We start from the raw sequence: 22,082 nt of genomic DNA, 5'->3' as shown, positions 1-22,082 counted from the left end.
CTTTTCTTTGTCTAGCCTCCTTTGAAGAGACACCAGCTATCATTCTCATTGATGGGAACTGTAATATCTCGTGCATGTCATTTATGTTTTCTCTCTGGCTACTTTGAGGATATCTGCTTATCTTTAGTTTTCAGAAGTTGGATTACAATATGCCTAGGTATGGTTTTCTTTGTAATTATCCTGATTGCAATTTGATGAGTTTTTTTGATCTGCAAGTTTGTTTTATTTCCCAGTTTAGGGGAGTTTTTGACCACTTCCCCTCCCCCCATATTCTCCTGTCTTATTTTTCTCTTACCTACTCTGGAATGCTCCTCCCCACACCCCTTACCCACCTATACATGGTAAACCAAATTGTGTGTGTATCTTGAAGTAAACTAAAAATTATATTGTCTTCCTAATAAAAGATGAAACTTAGACTTGGGTCATTTGGATTTTCTTTTTTCTTTTCTCCTTCCAAATCAAATGTTTGAGTCTTTTAGTAGCCAGCATTCTCTTAGATTTACAGTTGGGTTGAATACATTCAAGTCTCAGCACAATCTTCTTTGTAGTTTTAGTCTTTTTCCAGAAAATCCTCTTGCCCACTATAACCAGTCTACTTGGGGTCATAATATCACTTTCCAGGCATACAGAGAATCCTTGCCCTGCTTGTATGTGTCATTTTGTTGGTATTTGCCACACTTACAGAAAGTCCAGTGGGTTTTAGGAATGTTCAAAATATTTACAGGTATGTTACTGGATGGATGCCCTTACATATATTTTATACCATTGGATATTGTCCCATGAGCCTCTGAGGTTATATTGTTGTTGTTTCAATTTTGATTCCCTTTAATCTTCAGAGTGAGTAATTTATATTGATAGACTATTTATCTGTAGACAGATTATCTTCTGAACATAATCTACCTTCAATTTCACTGATCCATCCTTTCTGCTCTCTCCAGTTTGCTTTTTAAGACTTTCAAGGAAATTTCATTTCAGATATTTTACTTTTCAGTTACAGAATTTTTATTTTATTCTTGCATTAAACTTATTTTTTTGGCCTACTTTCCCTACCTCTTTATTATGATATATTTTTCTTAACATTTGAAAACCTAGATTTAGTAGATCATTTCAAGCCTTGTCTGCTAGTTCCAACATCTTGAACATTTTAGGTTCAGGAGTATTGACATTTTCCTGTCTCTTTGTGAGCCTACTAGGTGTACTGCATATTCTTAATGAAACATTATAGGGACTCTGATTCTGTTTTCTACAGAATGTTCTTTTTAGTTGTAGTAGGCAGTCTAATTAAGTACCAAACTGTCTTTCTTGCAGTGGGCAGAAGTTGAGATCTCAGAGCTCCTTTTAGTTTTATAGCTATTGTTTTACAATGTAAATCTTGGCACTTCCAAGCACTAATGGGAGCCAAAGATTTGAGTGGTATATTCATACTCAGATTTAGAGGCTTTCCCTCTACCCCTTTCCTAGATTTTCCCCTTCATTTTCTAGCTGCCCTGGTAGATCTGAACTCCATGCTCTGACTTCTCAATTCATTATGGTTGACTTCTTGCAGAGTAGGGAATGCCCACAGTACAAAGTTTAATAAATGTGAATGTTTTCCAAAGTAGTTCCCTTCTTTCAAGGGCCAGCTTCCCTCCAATTCCTTCTTGCTTTTGACTTCTGTCTAGGCCTCCTCTTTAAACAATGTGAGTTTGTTTTGTTTTGTTTGTTTTGGTCCATTGTTTACAAATGTAAACTTCACTGCATTACAGAAAATAGAACGAGAGTAAGTAGGTATTTCTAGGTTGCTAGACCAGTACTATTCAATAGAAATATAAACTATGTGACATAATAAAACATTTGTAGTAGCTACATGAAAGTAACAAATAAGAAAGAGTTGTGTTAATAAAATGTATCATTAGAATAAGTAAAACATTACCATTTCAACAAATAACATAAATTTATTAGTAAAATGTTTTCCCTTATTTTTGTTTACTCTAGCTTTGGAATCTGATGTGTGTATTATACTTTATAGCTCTATTTGGATGCTAAATCTTCAGCAGTTAAAGCAGAATGTAGTATTATGGAAATTATGAAGTTATGCTTAGTGGAAAAGTAGCTCAGATTGCTTCGGTTTCTAAGTTAATTAAAAATAAAGTAATACTAAAAATCCTCAGTTTTACATATGTTAATGGTTAGTGGCCACATGTGGCTAATGGCTATCATACTGAGCAGTATATATAGGTCTAGCTAATAGTAAAGGATTTCTGTATTTTCACGAAGGAAGCAGCCTTGTAAGGAATAAGTATAACTTTATAGGAACTTAAAATAATTCATATACAAGTACCTCTTTTTTGGAAAACTTTTTTAAAAATAGGCTTTTTCTTTCAATATTTACAGAGATATGAAAAGAAAAAGTCCTAAACTTCTTGCAAAAAGAATTTGGTAACAGGAAAGCCAAATTGGTTTGCATGAAGCACACCATTTATTGCAGACTTTGTCAACAAATTACTAAAATTTTTAATGGAACACATTGTTCATTCTTCTATGAATGTATCCTTCTGGGATTCATATTTAATAATATCCTGGCTATAAACACCTGCTACTTTTAAAGTGTTCTTTTTTGTTGGCTAAGTAATTATAACAATGATCTTGATTATTTAAAAAGTAGTCTTTTGGTATTATTGTTATAATTGCCTTGATTCCCAAGGCAGAATTATGTCTAAATTGGCTTATGTAAAATTCCAGCTGTGCAAACTAGCATAAAAATCTCATAAATGGTGATTGACTTGGTAGAAAATATACCTACAAACCAAGTGTTCTTAGTACCCTATTTGGGGGTGAGAGTCTGTTATAATTCTAATGACTTATCATATTGCTTATAGGTTTTACTGCCCTAGCTGCTTGATTCTGCCTATGCTGAATTCCATCAATGTCTAAAATGAAGAATCTATTTAACCTCCTTCAGATCAAAGCTCTAAAATTTCAGTATCATAAGGCAGGAAACGTTGAATGTGACTAAGAACAGGGAGGTCAATTTGCACCATCTGAATTGGGGCCCAGTGGTCATGCATATGCAATTAATATGGTTAAACTACATAAAATCAGGTGTAGAAGAAAAGAATGGTAAGAAAAGTGATGCTATCTCTCTCTCTCTTTTTTTTTCTAAACCTGGTCAAAGAGGTGACCAGGCAATTAGAGAAGAGGGTGAGAAGACTTCATCATTGTGGGCAGCTCAGTTGACCCTTGGGCACATGGAATCATTTTTTTGAAAGTTTCTTTGGGTGTCTGGGTGGCTTAGTTAAGTGTCTGCCTTAGTTCAGATCATGATCTCAGGGTCCTGAGATCAAGCCCCCACATCAGGCTCCCTGCTCAGCGGGGAGTCTGCTTCTTCCTCTCTGTCTGCTGCCCCATGCAATACCCGCCCCCCACCTGTCTCATGCTCTCTCTCTCTCTCTCTCTCTCTCAAATAAAATCTTTAAAGAAAAGTTTCTTGAATACTTGTTATGTACCATGTTAGGACTATCTTTGGGGAATACCATTGAATATGATACTCTATGGTGCCTACCCTCATATAGGTAAGATGGTAGGCAAAGTGCTAAGAATGTTACAATTATTACCTCATTTGTCATTAAAAATAAAAAAAAAAAAACAATTGGGTGACCCTTTTCAGGAAAAGAAAGCGAGGCCTGAAAAATCACTTCAAGATCAACAAAAATGCATGTGGCAGGGCATGGATTAAACTTCGGTTCCATCACTCTATGTGCTATATTCTTAATCTCTGTTGAGTACTATGGATAGTGGTTTTCTCCAAACTGGTGTCTTTTGGTTCTTTGTGAAAAACGTCTTGCCCTCATTCTAAGATATATAACTTTTGAAATTCAGAAGACCCCCATATCCTTACTCATGACTCTACTGCTCTTGTGAAAATGGATTATTTCTATCTGCTCACAATGGTTCATTATATGAAGCAACAGTGTTATGTATCCTGTATTCCCCTAGTTATTGTAGATCATTTATCCTGGGCTTCAGGAGCTTTGAACTTACAGGAGTGATCCAGGTTTCCAAGAAGCAGATCGTTTTACTTCTTTGAATTAAAATACTAGGTCTTGGGGCAGCCTGCATGGCTCAGTGGTTTACGCCACCTTCAGCCCAGGATTGAGTCCCACATCAGGCTTCCTGCATGGAGCCTGCTTCTCCCTCTGCCTGTGTCTCTGCCTCACTCTCTCTGTCTCATGAATAAATAAATAAATAAAATAAAAATAAATAAAATACTAGGTCTTTGAACCTGAAATGACACTTAGATTATCTTTCCTGGTCCCCTTGTACTTTAGAGTTTGAAACAAATTCCAAAGAGGGGGCAACTTGTTCAAGATCTAAAGGTTAGTGTCAGTCATTAGACCCAAACACCATTAGCTTGATGCTCAGGTATTGTTCCCTGTGTATTATGGATCACTCTTGCCTTTTAGATTACCTTTCTCTGAAGTTTGGACCAAATAGGAGTCTAAATTGGAATATAGTCTGCAGTGTTCCAGGAGTTCTCATTCTTCCATACCACAAAGATGCTGAAGTTTTCAGAGCATTCCTGTGGGTGTGGGCTGGGAAGTGGGAGTGAGTGAGGGTCACACAACTTAATTATTGCTAAAACATGTGGTACTCACAAAGGGAGGAATGATTTGCTTACTTGGTTTGCTAGCCAGCCTTTTTCATTAAGCATTATGCTTATACATGCTGAAAGGGAAATAAATACCTTATAATCACAGAATCACAGGCTGTTTATTATGACCATCCTTTCTTCTTTCCCCATCTAATGATTAAATCCTACTTTAATATCCCCAGCAAATAGGGTCACCTAGCATCTCCACTGGAAAGTCTTTTATATGCGTTTTCTCTTGTTATTTACAACTCCATTAGGTAAAAATTAAAACTAACCCCATTTTACAAATGATGGCTTGGCTTATAAATATTAAGAAATAGCAATTTGTAATTGTCAGGGCAAGACTTAGGACTTGGCACAGTCAGGATCCTGAATTTTTATTCTACATTCTATCATGTCAAAATTTGCTTGCATACCTCCGGTGACAGGGGACTCATTGGTACCTAGGGCATTCCTGCATATCTTTGGATTATCGTGATTGTGAGAAGGCCTATCCCTTAATGAGGCTAAAATTTGTTCTGTTGGACTTCTGCAAATTAATCCTACTTTACTTCTTTGATACAGCAGGGCACAAGTGCTATTATCTTCTTATAATGATTTTTTTTTTTTTTTTTAGAGGGGGAGAGGCAGAGCGAGAGGAAGAGACAGGATCTCAAGCAGATTCCCCACTGAGCACAGCCTGATATGGGGCTCTATCTCGGTGTGCTGAGATCATGACCTAAACTGGAATTGAGAGTAGGACGTATAAGCGATTGAGCCACCCAGGTACCCCAGTACCTTTTTCTTTAGTTATGGGATCCCCATGACTTTCAAATGGTACCTCCTGGGACATGATTTCTGGTTTCCTTGCTATCTTGTTCCTCACCTCTGAACTCCTTTTAATTTAAATGAGCCTTAGAGCGGGGCTCCTGATTAACTAAAATCTGGGGCCACATAGAATTTATTAGGTAGGGGGCAAAGAGATTATCCAATACAGTGACTTAGATAATATGGGAGGGTTTTTTTTTTCTTCTATTGCACATAAAAGTTCAGAGGTGATGGTCTGAGGTTAGTAGTATTACTCAAAGATCCTCAACTCAGGCTTCCAGAATTTCTTTTTTTTTTTTTTTTTTCAGAATTTCAATAATCATCATTTCCCAACTGGCAGCATTGAGGACAAGAACCTGCAAAGAAAGCAGCTCCATCTTAAAGGACATGATTGGAAGTGTTGCATTGCTTCTGTGTGTGAGCACTGGCACCTAACTGTAAGGGAGCTGGGAAAGAGCACCTCAATATGGCCAGCCATATTCCTAGTGAAAACTCAAGCAATTCTGTTACTGAAAGAGAAAATGAACACTGGAGGCAATTGCAGATTGCCACCTGAAGTAAGGTGTAAGTGAAAAGGAAGGGGTAGGATGCCTGGGTGGCTTAGTGGTTGAGTGTCTGCCTTTGGCTCAGGGTCTGATTGCGGGACCCAGGGATCAAGTCCTATATTGGGCTCCCTGCAGGGAGCTTGCTCTCCCTTTGCCTCTGTCTCTGCCTCTCTCTGTGTTCTCATGAATAAGTAAATAAAATCTTTAGAAAAAAAAAGGGGGGGCGGGAGGGAAGAAAGGAGGAAAAGGAAGGGGTGAGGGAATGTATCTTTTTGACTCAAGCATGAAAATAGGCACCAGGGAGTTTTAGTATTCTGTTCATCTGTCCTCTAGACAGTCACTTACTAACTTTATCTTTAGTTCTTAAAAGAATATGAATTGTATTCTTTCTTTTTTCTATTTCACAAAGCTATTGTGCTGTAGTTATAAAAGTGATTTTACATGCTGCATTAAATGATTTTATAATGGAATTATAGCCAATATAATTATTTTGTAAGTGATAAAATTGGAAGGAATAGCTTATTAGGACCCAAAGAGGTAGAATTATAGAAGACAGGAGGTTTTCAAAGTCAATAAATGGCAGTGAAGTTACTGAGAAAAACATGTTTATATGTTGTCTCTTCACCTGTCCTTGAGGTTTTATGTAACTTTGGGGATTAGGGGGACCAAACAGTTTAGAGTTAACATTTTTGTTTTATATTTTCACCAGAAATTTGTTGTGATTATTTTCCCCATCCTCACTGAGATTTTTTGGAAGATACAAGATGTCTCTGATAATTGTTCAATAGAGATTTAATTGTATGATAATTGGTTGTACTGTGGATGATTCTGACCATTTAGAAATTGCATAATAAATAAACCATAAAATCTGTGGAGCCCTGAGCATTTTTGTTAAGGCTGGATACTGTGACTTCTACTCACAGCCTAGAGCACATGGCTAGAGGGGGAGAAAATGTGACATAAAAAATGCACACCCACTCTCCATCCACCAGGATTTTCTATAGATTAAGAGAAGTGAACGCATTAAAAGTTCCCAGACTGCCCCTGCCTGGCTTGCACTATATTACTTTACTTCTACCAGGCATATCTACTCTTCACCCCATGTTTCTCGATCACCTGACTCTTGTAAGGTGGTCTTAAGGAACTACCCCTTGAGAAGGTTTGGATTCCCTTTCCAAACTTGATCGTTCTAGTTAAGATCTGTTAAAGAAACTGCCAGAATCTATATTTCCTTCTTCCCTTCTAACAGACTTTGTTCTTGGGAGTGCCAATATGCCCAACTTAGAGTCTACATTTTCCCGTGTCTTTTATAGGTTGGGGGTAAGGGGACACTCAATGTAAACAAAAGTCCTTGGATAGTACCTCTCTGGAAACTGGTAAGCAGGACCAAGCATAGTGAGGTATACTCTTAAGCTTATATCCCTCCCTCCTTTCTTCATACTGAAATGTGGATGTGATGGCAGCAGCGTGGCAGCAGCCATGAGCTAAGAAGGAAGGGTGAGAAGGTTAGAAGTAGCCTGGGTCTCTGACTTGCACTTCCCATACCTGTAGCCTGAGACTGCCTATTCCCTGACTTCTTCTATATGAGGATCAAATAAGACCTATACCTTTTTTTTTAATAGTGTCTTAGGATATGTTGTGTAGAAACAGCCTCAGGCAGGGATTCAGGGACAAACATAAAGGAGAGACTGATACATATTAAGGAAAGGGGAAGTAAGAAAGAAATAATGTGGTCTTGGGCGAAGTCTAATCATGGTCTTGTCTATGGGGACCTGGGATCTCTGGAACATAAGTTGCCACAGAGTTGTCTTACTATGAGGCAAAAAGGCTAGCCTCTTCTATCAATATAAGGGAGCCATTGACTGTGGGCTACCACCAGAAGGGGATATGTGCATAATTTTCTGGGTAAGGCTGCTTTTGTCAACTGAGAACAGTTCTCCAGACAAGAGTGACAGTGAGCATTCAACCAATGCCACATAGTCTGGGGTCTGGGTGTGCCAGCCCATTAGAGTAGTCAATGTGGGGCACTGCAATGTCCCACCTCTTGCATTGTTCACATCCACTTCTCACATAAAATTGATTTTATCCACCCAGATTCTCCAGGATTCTGGATTTAAGATTCCTAGGGAAATATTCAAGAGGAAAATTAGCAGAATGAACTCCAGAGCTGCTACAATTGGTCCTGAGGCTGTGACGGATACTTATCCCTCCCCTTCTCTGCCACCTCATTCTAGATGATTTTCATTCTCAGCCAGGACTTACCAGGTATTGGCAGCTTACCTTGGATGCTTCAGACCCTCTTCCCTAAGCAGTCTGAGGCCCCTGGTTGTTTGCTTATCAGGCCGTGGTTTCTCTACTTTCCCATTTAGAGTTAAAGTGGGCATAGGAGTATCAGGAGATGACCCAACAGATAATCTGGATGTCAAACATATGCCTTTTTGTTTTTGTTAAGTGATAGCTGTCCTGCCTCTCATAACTGTCAGGGTTAATTGCCAGAAGGAAAACTCTGTTCTGTGGCTGCTGGTGTATTGACAGTAACCAAGTAACACTTTGGCTTTAAATTTAATGATTTTTTCACTGTGTCTGCTGCCAGAAGTGTCCCCCTCTGGTAACCAGCACACCTAGAATTACAGAGCCTGAAGCTGTGGATATAGAAGTGCATATTCTCCAGCGGGTCACTGGGAATGATGGTGAGAAGTCTTATTCATTCTTTCACTCTTTGGTTTCTTAGAATATTCATTGAATTCCTTTTTTTTTCCATTTCAAAGAAATAGCTGTGATTCATAATAATGTTATAGCTATAAAAGTAATTTTCACCCATTGAACAGAGTCGTGTTTTAATGTTAATTTAGCCAAGGTTATTCCTTAAGTGATCAGTTTGGAAGAAGCCTACATAAAATGTCTTTTGGTTTAATAGAAAGAATCCTGAAAGACAGCCCTCCATTCTCACAGGTGGCATCTCTAAGTGGCACATTAGTTGTGTGAGTTGTGTGTTTAATAAGCCATTTCATCATTCTATTGGGATGGCAGCTTCTGGAAGTATGTGGTAGGATTCGTGGAACCCAGGGCCATAAGCTGCATGGCCCTCCTAATGAATGTGGGGAAGAATTCATTCACTACTTACACATATACAAATCTTTAGTTACCTGTTTTAGTATACATTCAGCACAGAAGCCCCAGTTGCGGTTTCTTCTTGGTTAATATTGCTTTAATTCACTGTTTTTCCATGATTCACCCATTTTTTTCAGGTGCTGGACTGATTAGTTATATGGATTATGATAGAGACTGTTATTCCTGGGATGCCTGGGTAGCTCAGCAGTTGAATGTCTGCCTTTGGCTCAGGGCCTGATCCTGGATATCCAGGATTGAGTCCCACATCAGGCTCCTTGCATGGGGCCTGCTTCTCCTCCTTCTGCCTGTCTCTGCCTCTCTTTCTGTGTCTCTCATGAATAAATAAATAAACTCATAAAAAAATGTTATTCCTGCATCCTTTAGGTCTTTGAAGGTGGCCCTCATCTCTACCATTCCACCTAGGTGCAATACTGCTTTTTCTATAGCATCTTAGCTAGACATGGGGTGTAGATCTGTGGCTTCTACTTGGTTGTCCTACTATTATAGTTTTCCCCCTATAGGTAAAGGAATCAATGTACAGCTTCTACCACCTAATTATGTTCATTCTAATAATACATTGGGGATCTGGAGAAATGACCACCAGTTGGTCCACAGGGGAAGTCCTGTGAAAGAGACCTGGGCTAGAACTCCATAGGGCTCTAATGGTGCTTTAGTTCTTTGCATATCATCATTAATTAACTCGGACCCTATATCTAACAGCCCTTGAAATAACTGGATAGTCTTTCTTCTCCAGTATAATATTACCCAAAAGAATGGCTGTAGGTCCTTCTGGGAGAGGACTAGTTGAAATCACTGTATCCACTTGCCATGGTGCTTCCTGGTATGTTGCTCCTGGGGACCTGGCCTCTTCTTTAGTCAATGGGTCCTGATAAAGTATGGGTCTGGAAACTAGTCAGGGATCATGACTTTCCATTGGGGTGCCCAATTATATTTTCTCCAGGAATACCATGTTCTCTTATTCATCTCCATAAAACCCTGCAGGTCAGGCCATGTCCCACCCCTGTGCCTGCCAGTTTTAACTTGCTGTTAATTGCTTTCCTTATTTATGCCCACTCTGCTTTTGATGTTTCAGTCAATTATCAGTGAGCAATGAATGATAAATCACTATTAAATATCATTAGAGAATAGTGACCCATACCAACAAATCCTCCCTTACTCAACTTTATATTGTACCCTTCTCCCACCTTGGTCTAGCACTAGATCTACTCCCAAGCATAGTGTCTAGATACCTGCAGGATATGTAGACCAGCTTTATAGCTTCATTATAGCTTCATTGACTTAGAATTCCTCTTCTCTTTTAACACATCCATAACTTTGCCAGTTGGATCACAATAAGATGTGACTTTAGTTCTTGGTCTGGTGCCCAGAACGTGGGTGAGAACAGATTCTGAGGAAGACCAACATTGTATTATAAGGCACCTGCCCCATTTAGAGTTTCTTCAGTCATCCTGCAAGAGGAATACTTGCCATTTCTATGAGACCAGAGAGTATAGGGTTATCTGGGGGTTTAAAGTGTTCCAGCACATCTATGTAGATATCCTTATCCCAAGTGGACATATCTTATCAGGGACCTAAGTTTGGCATAGACTTAAGATAAGAATTCCATTTTTCCCCCTGAAATTTGTAATCAATCCCTGTGACTGATATTCAGTTTCGTGTACTCTTCAGTTACAGAGTATGGGACTCCTTTTCTAACATATAACGTTATTAAGGCAATAGTTTAGATTTTGGCTATTTTAGTTCACAACATTTACACAATGAAATGATTTTTTAAAAAAGATTTTGTTATTTATTTGAGAGAGAGAGGGAGCATGAGAGAGAGAGAGAGCTCACACAAGGAGGGTGAGGGGCAGAGGGAGAAGGAGACTTCCTGCTGAGCAGAGAGCCCAGTGTGGAGCTTGATTCCGGGACCCCGGGATCAGGACCTAAGCTGAAGGCAGGCGCTTAACTGACTGAGCCACCCAGGATCCCCAGTGAAATGATTACTTAAAAACTAGTAAATTTACATAATCCTAAATCCAAAATCCATATCCTAAATCATTTTTAGAACATTATCATCACCCCAATAAGATCCTACATGTCTAATGACTGTTAATGAAAAGAGAAGGTCTCTTTAAAATGTCTGGTCCTATTCTGACCTTTTGTCTAGCACTTTGGAAACTAAATGTCTTAAATGGAACAACTCGAATGTTGTTCCAGAACTAGATTGGGGTAGATGGAGCTGGAAAGGGATCTATGAATAGGGCAAGGACAGGAGTGCCTTTCTGATCAAAACAGGTGGCAAATGGATCATGTGAGAATAATCCAGGTTATTGTTCTCATTGGAGCAACAATCCTAGCAGTGATCTGTAAGCACGGAGTTGCTCAGCTAGTGGTTCCTAAATTGGGAGGGACATCAGAATCACCAAGAAGATGTGTCATGAATACATATTTTTGGGCCCTGCTGCTGGAGATTGTAATTCACCAGGTCAGAGGTACAGATTCACATTCTTAGCAGGATGCCTTGATAATTCTCACAATTCACCAGGTTGGGAGCTATTATTCTGGTAGTGTAAGTTTGCTTTTTCAGTAGTAGTTGTAAATTTTTTCCAGGAAACACATTTGTGGTATTGAGTCAGAAAGTATTGGAGATATATATATATATATATAAATGTTTAATCCATGGATAGAAAATAAAACCCAGCACATTGGTATTTCACATTCTTGTATGTAGAGATGTTTATCTCTTTTCTGAAGTGAAAAAAAAAAAAAAAGAATTGCCTCAAGGAATTAGGCCTGTAACACTTAGGTTTGTTTAGTTAAGGATCATAAACATAAGGGAGGCAAGGCATTGTGAACATGATATGACCCAGAGGTAAAGAAGCTGAAGTTCATAGCATATTGGAAGCATAGAACAGGGAGTCACTGGGATATCCAGAAAGTTGTCACTTCTGTAGAATTTCCACAAATGAATCCAGACCATTTTGTATGATTCTGTCTAGCTTCAGAAAATCACAACTCTGATTAAGTACTGTGATTATTTAGAAGAGAAAGGGATATTTGATCATAAAATAGGTCAAGTATTATCTTCACCCTTTATGGAAATGAGTCAGGGGTTAATATAAGGCAATCTAACTCTTTTCAGCCCACATCAGATTTCTCACTAAATCCTCAAATTTCTACCTTTAAATTATTTCCAGACTTGGACCATTTTCCACCTTTTTCCTCCCTGTAACCTCTTTGGACATTTCCAGCATTTCTTTTGAATTATCACAATAACCTATAATTAGACTTTCTCCAGACCTTACCATGTACTAAACACACATGCACACATTCTATTTGCATTACAAAAGACTAATTGATTCTGTGAAAATACAGTCTCTAGTATAAATCTTCCAGTAGCTATACATCAACCTCATAGTAAAAGTCAATGTCTTTATCATGACCACAAGGGCCCTACATTATCCCATCTAGCTCACTCCTACTATTTCCCTTGATCATTCTGCTTTAGCCACAGTGGTGAGCTCTCTGTTGGTTGAACATATCAGGTACCTTCCTGCCTCAGGATAGTGATACCTGCTATTTCCTCCATCTGGAGTGTTATTCCCCACTCTCTTGGTTCTTCTAGATCTTAGCACAACCATCTCAGTGAAGCCTGTCTTGGCCATCCTATTTAAAACTTTAATCCTGCCTGGGACACATTTTTAATATCTCTCCATGCTCTATTTTATATCCTTAGCACCTAACATTATCTACTTATGATCTATTTATGTACCTTACTGTCTATCTCATCAATCAGGGTAATGAAAGCTCTGTCAAGACAGAACAATGCCTGATTCTAGGTGCTCAGTAATTACTGGCATTAGTGAAAAAAGATCTATTATATAATTATTGGTTAATTCTCTGTTTTAGCCTGGGAATTTTGTTTATTTGTGAATGAGATGAAGTGGGACTTTATTCCTCAGAGCTCAAAAAAGAATAGATTTCTGAGAATTAGAGAACACTGGATATTATAATCAAGTTGACTTGTGTCCTAAACCTCTGACTTTCAGCAATCAGAATGTGAAGCTGCAGTGGATCTTGAGTATCATTTGGTCCAGTCTTATATTTTACAAATAAGGAAAATGAGGCTCAGAGCAAAAAAGGGATTGCCTAAGGTCATCAAACTGAGTGGCATGTGCTGAGGTAAGATTTTTCCTCCTCGATTGCAGTACAGTTATGCCTTTCTTGGTCTTTTGTTCACAAGTGAACATTTTCTGATAACTTTTGAACTGAGATGTTCTTAACAATTGTTATTCTTGAGGAGAAAAATATTTTGATTTTAGCAAAACCGTGCTCAGTCTCATACATAATTTTTTCATACCCAGTAAATAATTCTTTAAATATTCCTGTTTATAACATGCCTATTTTTTCTTTTTACTACATGTAAACATTATGAACTATGTGCAGTTTTGACAAGGTGCCCATGTTCTGAGAACCCTGAAGGGCAAAGTGCTGTCATTGCGTGTATTTGATTATTTAGTAAGTATTAATTGAATACCAGTATGTGCAAGAAATAATCCTAGGTCCTGAGATTCCAGTGATAAATAACACAACTGAGGCCCTTGTAGAGGACATGGAAGATAAAATGATAGCAAAAATAATTGCAGATAATTATATGTGCCTTGAAGAAAACAAAACAGATATGCAATAGAGATGGGATCAGAAAAAAAAATTGTTAGAAGGCAACATCCGAACAGAGGCCTCAAAGAAAAGAACCAATCAGCCACCTGATGATATGGGATGGAGTGGAGTAGACAGACACCAGCAAGAATACAGGTTTTATGCTGGAAATAGGCTTATCATGATCAAGGAAGAAGAGAAAGGACAAGTTGATTGTGGCAATACAAACAAAAGGAAGGTTGGTAGAAGATGAGGTCAGAAAAAGAGTAGGAATTTGATCACCAAACCTGAGTCCCAATGAAGATCTTGGGAAGCCCTAGGGGGAAGTGATTTAAAGCAGGGAGTAACCGCTGTGGTTTAGATTTGGAAAATCCCACAGTGGTTAATGAGTAGAGAATGTGTTTCAGGCCGCCTGGGTGGCTCAGCAGCTGATTGTTTGCCTTTAGCTCAGGGCATGATCCTGGGGTCCCCGAATCCAGGCCTATGTCAGGCTCCCTGCAAGGAGCCTGCTTCTCCTCTCTCTTTCTCTCTCTATCTCTTTCTCTCTTTCTTACTCTCTCTCTCTCTCTCACTCTCTGTGTCTCTCATGAATAAATAAATGTTAAAAAAAAAATGTGTTTCAGAGGATCAAAAGTAGAACCAGTCAGATCTTAGGGGGAAAAAATCAGTCAAGAGAAGACAGTGGCTTGGAGAAAAGAAGTTACAGTAGAGACAGAGAGATCCCATTATGTGGTGTAGGTACCTGCTCAAGTGACCAAATCTCATAAAGTGTCTGCCTGTGGACAACCCATTCTGAAAGGACAAAGGGGAAATGGTGGATAGGTTTGGTCAATTTCATCAAAAGGGGATACATTGTTACATATGGTTGGAAGGCACACTTCACAGATTACTGGGTCAAGAAGATGTTATTAAAAGAAGATGCAGAGAGGATTGCTCTGTGGCCAAATAAGTGCAGGGAACAGATCCAGTAGATTTCCATTTGGAGATTCACAGTGCAGATTAATTTATTCTGAGAGCTCTAGAGTTAACTTCATTTTTCCCATACTTCTTCAAAATCTTTAATCAAGAAATTGTTTTCTTTTTTGCCTTCCTCCCAGAACACTCACTAGTAAGCTGAGGGAGATGGTCTTAAGCAAGCTGATGCAGTGGAATAGAGACATTATTCTCTACTGCCATCACTGACTTTATTTTGTGTGCTATTGGACACACCACTTTTCCTACTGGAACATCATTGTCCTCATCAGTAAAATATAAGGTCAGAATAATGGGTCATCAGCTTCACTTTCTTTTATACAGTTGTTTAAAGTTGTTTTTCCTATAAATCCTCAAAGAGTAGTTGCTTGAGATAAAGCTAGTAACTCAGTTTAAATGAGTTTGGCGGTAATGCTTCAACCCACCCTTATCTTCCTGAGCTGATAGTGACATGATTTCTTTGTACTGTGTGAGAATTTTTTATCATCTTCACTTGCAAAGGAGGTATTTAATAACTGGATCAGAACTGTTGCTAGCCCAAGGTCTGAATCTCCTAGGAGAAGAGTTACAATACTGTGAAGGTGGGTCAGACCAAATGGATTTACAGTACAGCTGGTAATACTCACTTAGATGTTACTAGGCAACTGTGCAGGGTGGGATGGAAAAGATATCGATACTCAGACTGTGTCTTGTAAGCCCATTTGCTTCAAATCTCAAGAGATGCATTTCTTAGCAAAAAGTGGAGTACTGAAAAAACATTCTTTTGTTCAAAATTTTTTCTGTACTTTGAAAACAATGAGGACATAAGGCATATTTTTGCATGTTGAAGGTTGCATTAGCTCCTTTACCAAAAGATCCATCCTACCTTCTGTCTTTCCTTCATTCTTTCCTTTCTTTCACATTTTGAGGATGAGTCAGCCTATTTCTCTGGACCTTGAACATCTTTAGCTGTGCTTTTGGGAACCATAAGCAAGCCTGAGGAATAGGCAGGCAGTACAGAGAGAGACTATCAGGGGGCTGGTGGAGGAAATGGGGTTAAAAAGCTATGGAATCATGGAGGAGGTAAGAAAGAAGATAAAAATAAGAAAGATTAATGGAGAAGTACACTCAATTTGGAGTAGGAAAGACAGAGGAAGCATATTCAAATTGATGTTACTTTTTTGGTTCAAAGAGACATAAGGACAGCTAAGCCCTTAGTTATCTAAGGGATTTCCAAAAGTCATTTGTTAACCTAACAAATGGCACTTTTATCTTTCCTATCACAGGAAATTGCAAGATTTTAGAAGCTCTTCACTAAGAACAGAGAATTTTGTCTTTGGCAGCTCAGTATCTGAGCTCTTCCTGAGGTCTCAGTAATCTGTTTTGGGAAAGGAGGTAGATATGGAAAGAGAAGCAGTTGGAGTATACAGAGTGAATCAGGGAGAGGAAAACAACCAGGGATAGAAGAAACTAATTTGTTGGAAATGCAAGAACAGGGGCAAAAGAATACAGTCGTGAAGGAGCTTGATTTGGCAAAAGTTTCAGTGAGATTGAGAGTGAGTTGGGGCAGAAAAGAAGCTTTGGAGCAGATATGGGTATAATGTGTGAAGAAGGGGGAAGAAGGTTTCCATGGATGTAAATTGGAGCTCCTTGTATGATGTTATTGAGGTAGCACCAGTAAAGATGGCAATCACTTGTAATTGCCTCTGATCCCTCTCCACTGCCTATGACACAGATCAAGGACTAGATGACATGCAGCCACAGCTGACAGCAAAGATGGAAAGGAGAGAAAGAGCTGAGAGGGGTGAGTGGAATGATACATACATGGAAGTAAGTGCATAGGGAAGGAATGGAAACGTTTCCTATTTTCACCAAAGACTCAAAATTCTAAGCAAGAAATTTTAGATTAAGTAGCAATGCACTTCCTGGCTGTACAAGTGTACTATGAAAATTTTTTTTGATATTCACATAACCTGGCAAATCTGATTCCTGGCTTTTTAAAGAAAATGTTGACTATAGCATCTTTCTGGCTTACTGAGAGAACACCTCTTCTGTGAGAGAAGAATACATTGAGCAGATTTCCTGGTCTGAGCATTTGTGATTTAATGATTCAGTACCACTGAAATGAATTTTAATATAGTCAACACCAATTCTGAATACTTATCCCAACACACTATTTTCACTGGCTTTGCCGTCTTGAGATTTCCATCGACTGTGTTGCATTCGGTCTTACTTCTGAGGCTGCAGTCAAGAGGCTGGATAGAATGAAATCACCACCCTATTACTATTTATGTAAATGTTCAGCAGGGTTTTGGGGTGTCAGCAATAATCACCCCAGAATTCTGTGGTGATCAATGTACCAGTTACACTGACAGAGTTCAGTATTGTTTTAAGAGAAGCATCAGCATATGGAATTATATCACAAGTGTATACCATAGAACGTGGAGCATGCAAGATCTTGTTTGGCAAAAGAGTTTATTTATTTTTTTTTAGAGCAGTTTTGGATTTGGACAGAGGGAGAAGCAGGCTCCATGCACCGGGAGCCCAACGTGGGATTCGATCCCGGGTCTCCAGGATCGTGCCCTGGGCCAAAGGCAGGCGCTAAACCGCTGCGCCACCCAGGGATCCCGGCAAAAGAGTTTAATAGTCAAATCAGTTTGCACACTTTAAGCACTGCTGGTTTAATATAAAAGCCACTCTGTTAAGAGTGAAAGGACTAGATATCTAGTAGCAGGTGTGCACTTAACATTGTATATTACCTCAACAAGCCCCTGAAACTGTAGGACTATGAATTGGAGGTCACACTCTCTGTCTTCTCTACACAATAGGGTTATAACCTATCATTTAGTTGTGGTCTACGGGGTGAAGTCCTGGCTCTATGGTCAGAGAGCTTATATTAGAATTCTAGCTCTATCTCCTAAAGCTGTGTGACTAGACCATGTTACTAGATTTGCCTGAGCATTAGTTTATCCTTAGGTGTGAATAATTGTATATTTATCTAATGGGGCTGTTAGAGGTAGATGAGGTCACTAATTGTCATCCTAGTACTACTTTAATAGTTATTAGGCCAGTCATATGATTAGCAATATTATGATTAGCTCAAACAATGATTATAATTATGAAACTTTTTTTTTAAAGTAGGAATAGGAGCAGGAACAGCAGTAGTAATTATTGTTGATTGAGCACTTGGGTTTTTTCCAGGCACTGTTCTAAGAACTTACAGGATTTTTATGAGAATTAAGTAACATCAGTTAGGTATCTAATTATACCTATTTTTTTTTAATTATACCTATTTTTACAGAGAAGGATTGCTGTGGTTCAGGAGGTTGAACCTGTTCAGTCTTCTAGTCTGAAAGTGGCAGAGCTATGTACTCCTATGCAATGCCAGAGGATTCTTTTTTTCAAGTAAACTTCATACCCTTGTGGGCTCAAATTCAAACCCCGAGATCAAGAGTTGCATGCTCTACCAACTAAGCCAGGCGGGGCTTCAGTGCTGGAGGATTTTAACCTACTTTCTATCCCAAGTTAAATGTCCCTTTCAACCGCCTGTTGGTGCTGTTAGCATCTCTGTTTTCCAGCTCTGTGAGGGCTTTAAGAGGAAAAACTAGGGATTCTTCAGAGTTCACCAGCAAATCATTATGAGTGGAAATTAAAGAAGTATAGACAGGATAAGCACTAGAGGCACTTAGATTTCCCTACTGATTTTTCTTTCTCAATGAATATTATTAAGTATTTAACTGTAATTGAAAGGGTAGTGCTGTATATTAGATGTAAAAGGAGAATTTTTATATGCTGATTATTGATTTAAAAAAATAAAGTGGATGGCACTGAGTTCTCAGAGGGGTTATTGTACTGTGAATCCACAATAGCTGGAGCAGAGCCCTCTGTGACAAGTAGCGCGTGTTCTGGAAATGTTGAAGGGGGCCTTGCAGGTCTTGGAAGAAAAATGGGCAAGATTGCCATCTAGTGGACTCTGAGCTAACTTCAGCTAAAAAAAAAAAAGCCGTGTTTAGTGAAACCTGTCTAAAATAAATTACATTAATGGATACTTTATTTAAATATGTAATGGAGAAATGTATATTGAGTCAGACCAATACTCAAACTGAATTCTGAGTTGGTCAGTGGAAAACCAAAATGTATGCTAAAGGCTCAGACGCACAGGATTTTAGCACTAAAGAGAATCTAAGATTAGCATCTTCAACCTCTTCCTTTTGCAGCCCAAGGGAGGGCAGTAACTTGCTTAGGATCACGTGAGCATGAGGACTTATGCTCAAGGCTTCATAAATCCATGTTCCAGGCTCAGACTTTTATATAGAGTGCAGAGCAGAGCACTATCCTTTATAACATAAACAAAACGGGAATCCATCCCAAATTGTATAAATCCAGCTAGCCATTATAGATTCACATTTACAAAAGAAGATGGATATTATAAGCAGTAAACTGTTTGAACTCTTTTTGGAAACCTCTCTGCACACTTACGTCACGGTGATGGAAAATAACAGTATTTTAATCAGGGTTCAAGAGCATTTCTCCGTGTCTGTTATTTAGGGATGTGCTAAATACACATAACTGAAGAGTATGTTATAGGACTCTGTTGATGATAAAAGTTTGTTGACTTTTATTCTATCCCCATTCAGCTATCAACTTTTGATGTTTGTGTCCATGTTTCTCATAGAAAGAAACCAAAGGGAAGGGAAGGACGAAGAGTTTTACTCCTTGGAAATGTCAGTTGAGCTATTTCAGATGGAGGGGAAAGAATAAACCCCTATTTTGAGTCACAGCTGTGTCCCATCCAGGCTGTGTTGTCTGAAGTTTTTGTTTGTTCATCTCTGGAGTAGAGATGGTGATAATGTGCCTCCTCAGCTCAGGGTCCTTGTGAGATTTAAGAGGGAGGACATGTAACACAGTACTCTGTAGGGTTTCTCCATCTCTTTCTCCTCCCCCTCTGCCTTCCTCCTTCCTTCTCTGTGGGAAGTGGTCGTATTTATATTCAGCCTTCCTAGCCTTTTCTCCTTAGATTCCAAACCAAACCTGCAGACACACTGAAAGAATAGCTCACTGGATATCCAAACATCCTTCTGGACAATTCACCAGTTGTTAATATTTGAATGTTGTATCACGGGTGCCCTTCACAGCTTTTCTGTGTGTATCACCAAAACATCACCTTTTCACTATAACCGCGCTACCATAAACACCACAGAGGAAGCTCGTGATTCTGTAGAGCTAATATTCTTTATGTTCAGCTTGCTTTAATGGTCCTCTTCATGATTTTTATATGATTATTTTTCAACCCAGGATCCAGCCAAGGTTCTATTTGGTGGTTATTTCACTGGAGGTTCTTGTCTTCTAGAACAGTGCTCCTAAAACTAAATGTTTTATTTTTCAGGATGTTAATGTTTTGAAGACCTTAGAAGGCAGATTATAACACTCTGATGCCAACTTTGATCACTTGATTAAGAAGGTAGAGAGATTAGAAGATTTTTTTTTAGTTAAAAAAATTTTTAAAAAAGGTAACTGCTGGGCATCTCTGTTGTAAAGGTGTATTTTTCTGGTTGAAATAAGTATTTGGGGGATAATAATTAGGGTTTCGTGAACATTCTGTCCCCAAATATATTTTGACCCACAGTTTTTATGTATCCATGAGGGAACTGTAGCTGAATTGTGACTAGTTTGGAAATTGAAAAATGGTAATTTTCCCCCTATTTTCGGCTACAGTGATTACCTGTCAATTTCTTAAAAAAGAAGAACTTTCCCTTTTCTTCCCCTCAGGTGCTATTAGAGACCCCCAATTTTTTTTTTTAATCCATTGCCATCATTTTCCTTAAAGTTCAGGTTGTTGCAAACTTGGTCAATGATAGCTCCTTGGGGTTGGCTCCTCTGTTTGTGTACTAGACTGTTTCCTTTCTGGCACAAGCTGTCAGGAGGCTCCTCTTGTACTTTTTGTAACCCACCCTGGAATTAGGAATTAGCACTTAAAGGAATGGAGAACAATACTTAGAAACCGAGACCAAAGTACTAGATTAAGCAGTATACAAATGTTTTTAAAACCCTGGTTTTAGTGTAAAATAAGATTAGAGAAAAATGTACTTGGCTTTGGGTTTTTTGTCAAATGACCCCTCTGCTTGGTTAAATCCTCCTTCAACTTTTAACTGCTCACATTTTCTGAGGAAACCATAAAGTCCCAGGTCCCTCAGGATTAGGATCATTCTCCCCTAACATATCTGCTTTTGGAGCTCTAAACTTTCCTAACGCGTATCACATGTATAAATATTCAAAGATTATCTTGTCTGAAAGGGATAACTGAACGTTCCCAGATACCCCTTCCCCAACACATGTATAGCCTCCTTCTCCTGCTATGAACATCTGCCCCAATGTAACACATTATCATTGAGGCGTTATTGCCACCCAACATCCACAGTTGACATTAGGGTTCACTCATGATGTTACACATTCTGTGGGCTTTGACAAATGTATGATATTTCTATTGTAGTATACAGAATAGTTTCACTGCCCTAAAAATCCTTTGTGCTCTGCCTAGAAATCCTTCCCTCTTCCTTAAGCCCTGGCAACAACTAACATTTTTTCTATCTCTATAATTTTGTCTTTTTTGGAACATCCTATATTGGCAATCATACAGTATGTTGCCTTTACAGATTGAGTTCTTTCTCTCAATAATATGCATTTGTTTCCTCCATGTTTTTTTCATGGCTTGATTGCTTATTTCTTGTTACTGCTAAATAATATTCTGTTATGTGTTGTTACCACAGTTTATCGCATACCGAAGGACATCTTGGTGGCTTCCAAGTTTTGGTAATTAGTAATAAAGTTGCTATAAACATTGATGTGCAGGTCTTTTGTGTGTGCATACAAATTGTCAGCTCATTCGTGTGAGAACCAAGGAGCAGGATTGCTTGAATTATATGGTATAAGTAGATTTAATTTTATTAAAAATGGTGGAGCATTTTTTATTTGTATTAAATTGCAGACGTATGTCCTCACAATCGCCTCCTCTCTGTCATAGATATGGCACTACAGCTAATAGGTTGGATGCTATTGTTACTTCTACTCCTTTTTATTGTAGTCAAATTTTTCCACCCTTTTCTCCCAGATCAGTGTAGTGATGTGGGTTCCATCTAGTGGACATAGAGAAAATGTCTTTTCATAGAACAAAAACCACCACCAAAAGATTCATGCAAACTAAATCAATCAAAATCCCTTCTGTATTGTGCTACATAAGAAAAACATTCCAATGTTTTGGACCTGGAACAAGTGTTTGGACTACAGCAGAGTCCTAACCTTGGAGAAGTATGTTAGGAAAATAGCAGAATCAGCAGCAAGTCAACACTCTGAATTTCTTAATTTATTCATCAGAATGA

The 22,082-nt window shown here is 38.6% G+C and overlaps 1 long non-coding RNA gene across 10 annotated transcripts in view; it reads left to right on the top strand.

The window, feature by feature from the left end:
• LOC140632435 (uncharacterized) overlaps window positions 1–22,082 on the top strand; it is a 146,263-nt gene that overhangs the window by 6,742 nt on the left and 117,439 nt on the right. For 4 of the 10 annotated variants that reach the window (XR_012030007.1, XR_012029997.1, XR_012029996.1 and 1 more), the window contains exon 2: window positions 13,146–13,278. The exons of 1 other annotated variant lie outside the window; for it this stretch is intronic. This is a non-coding gene — a long non-coding RNA (uncharacterized lncRNA). Of the gene's footprint in view, window positions 1–8,076; window positions 8,248–8,575; window positions 8,673–13,145; window positions 13,279–14,852; window positions 15,011–22,082 lie in introns of all 10 variants that reach the window. 5 more of the 10 variants (XR_012029999.1, XR_012030000.1, XR_012030002.1 and 2 more) reach the window with 4 other exon arrangements.

The sequence above is a fragment of the Canis lupus genome, chromosome 4 (assembly GCF_048164855.1).
Source record: "Canis lupus baileyi chromosome 4, mCanLup2.hap1, whole genome shotgun sequence".
Taxonomy (NCBI): Eukaryota; Metazoa; Chordata; class Mammalia; order Carnivora; family Canidae; genus Canis; species Canis lupus.
Note: the sequence above shows the minus strand (reverse complement) of the source record. Positions and strands in the feature narration are given on the sequence as shown.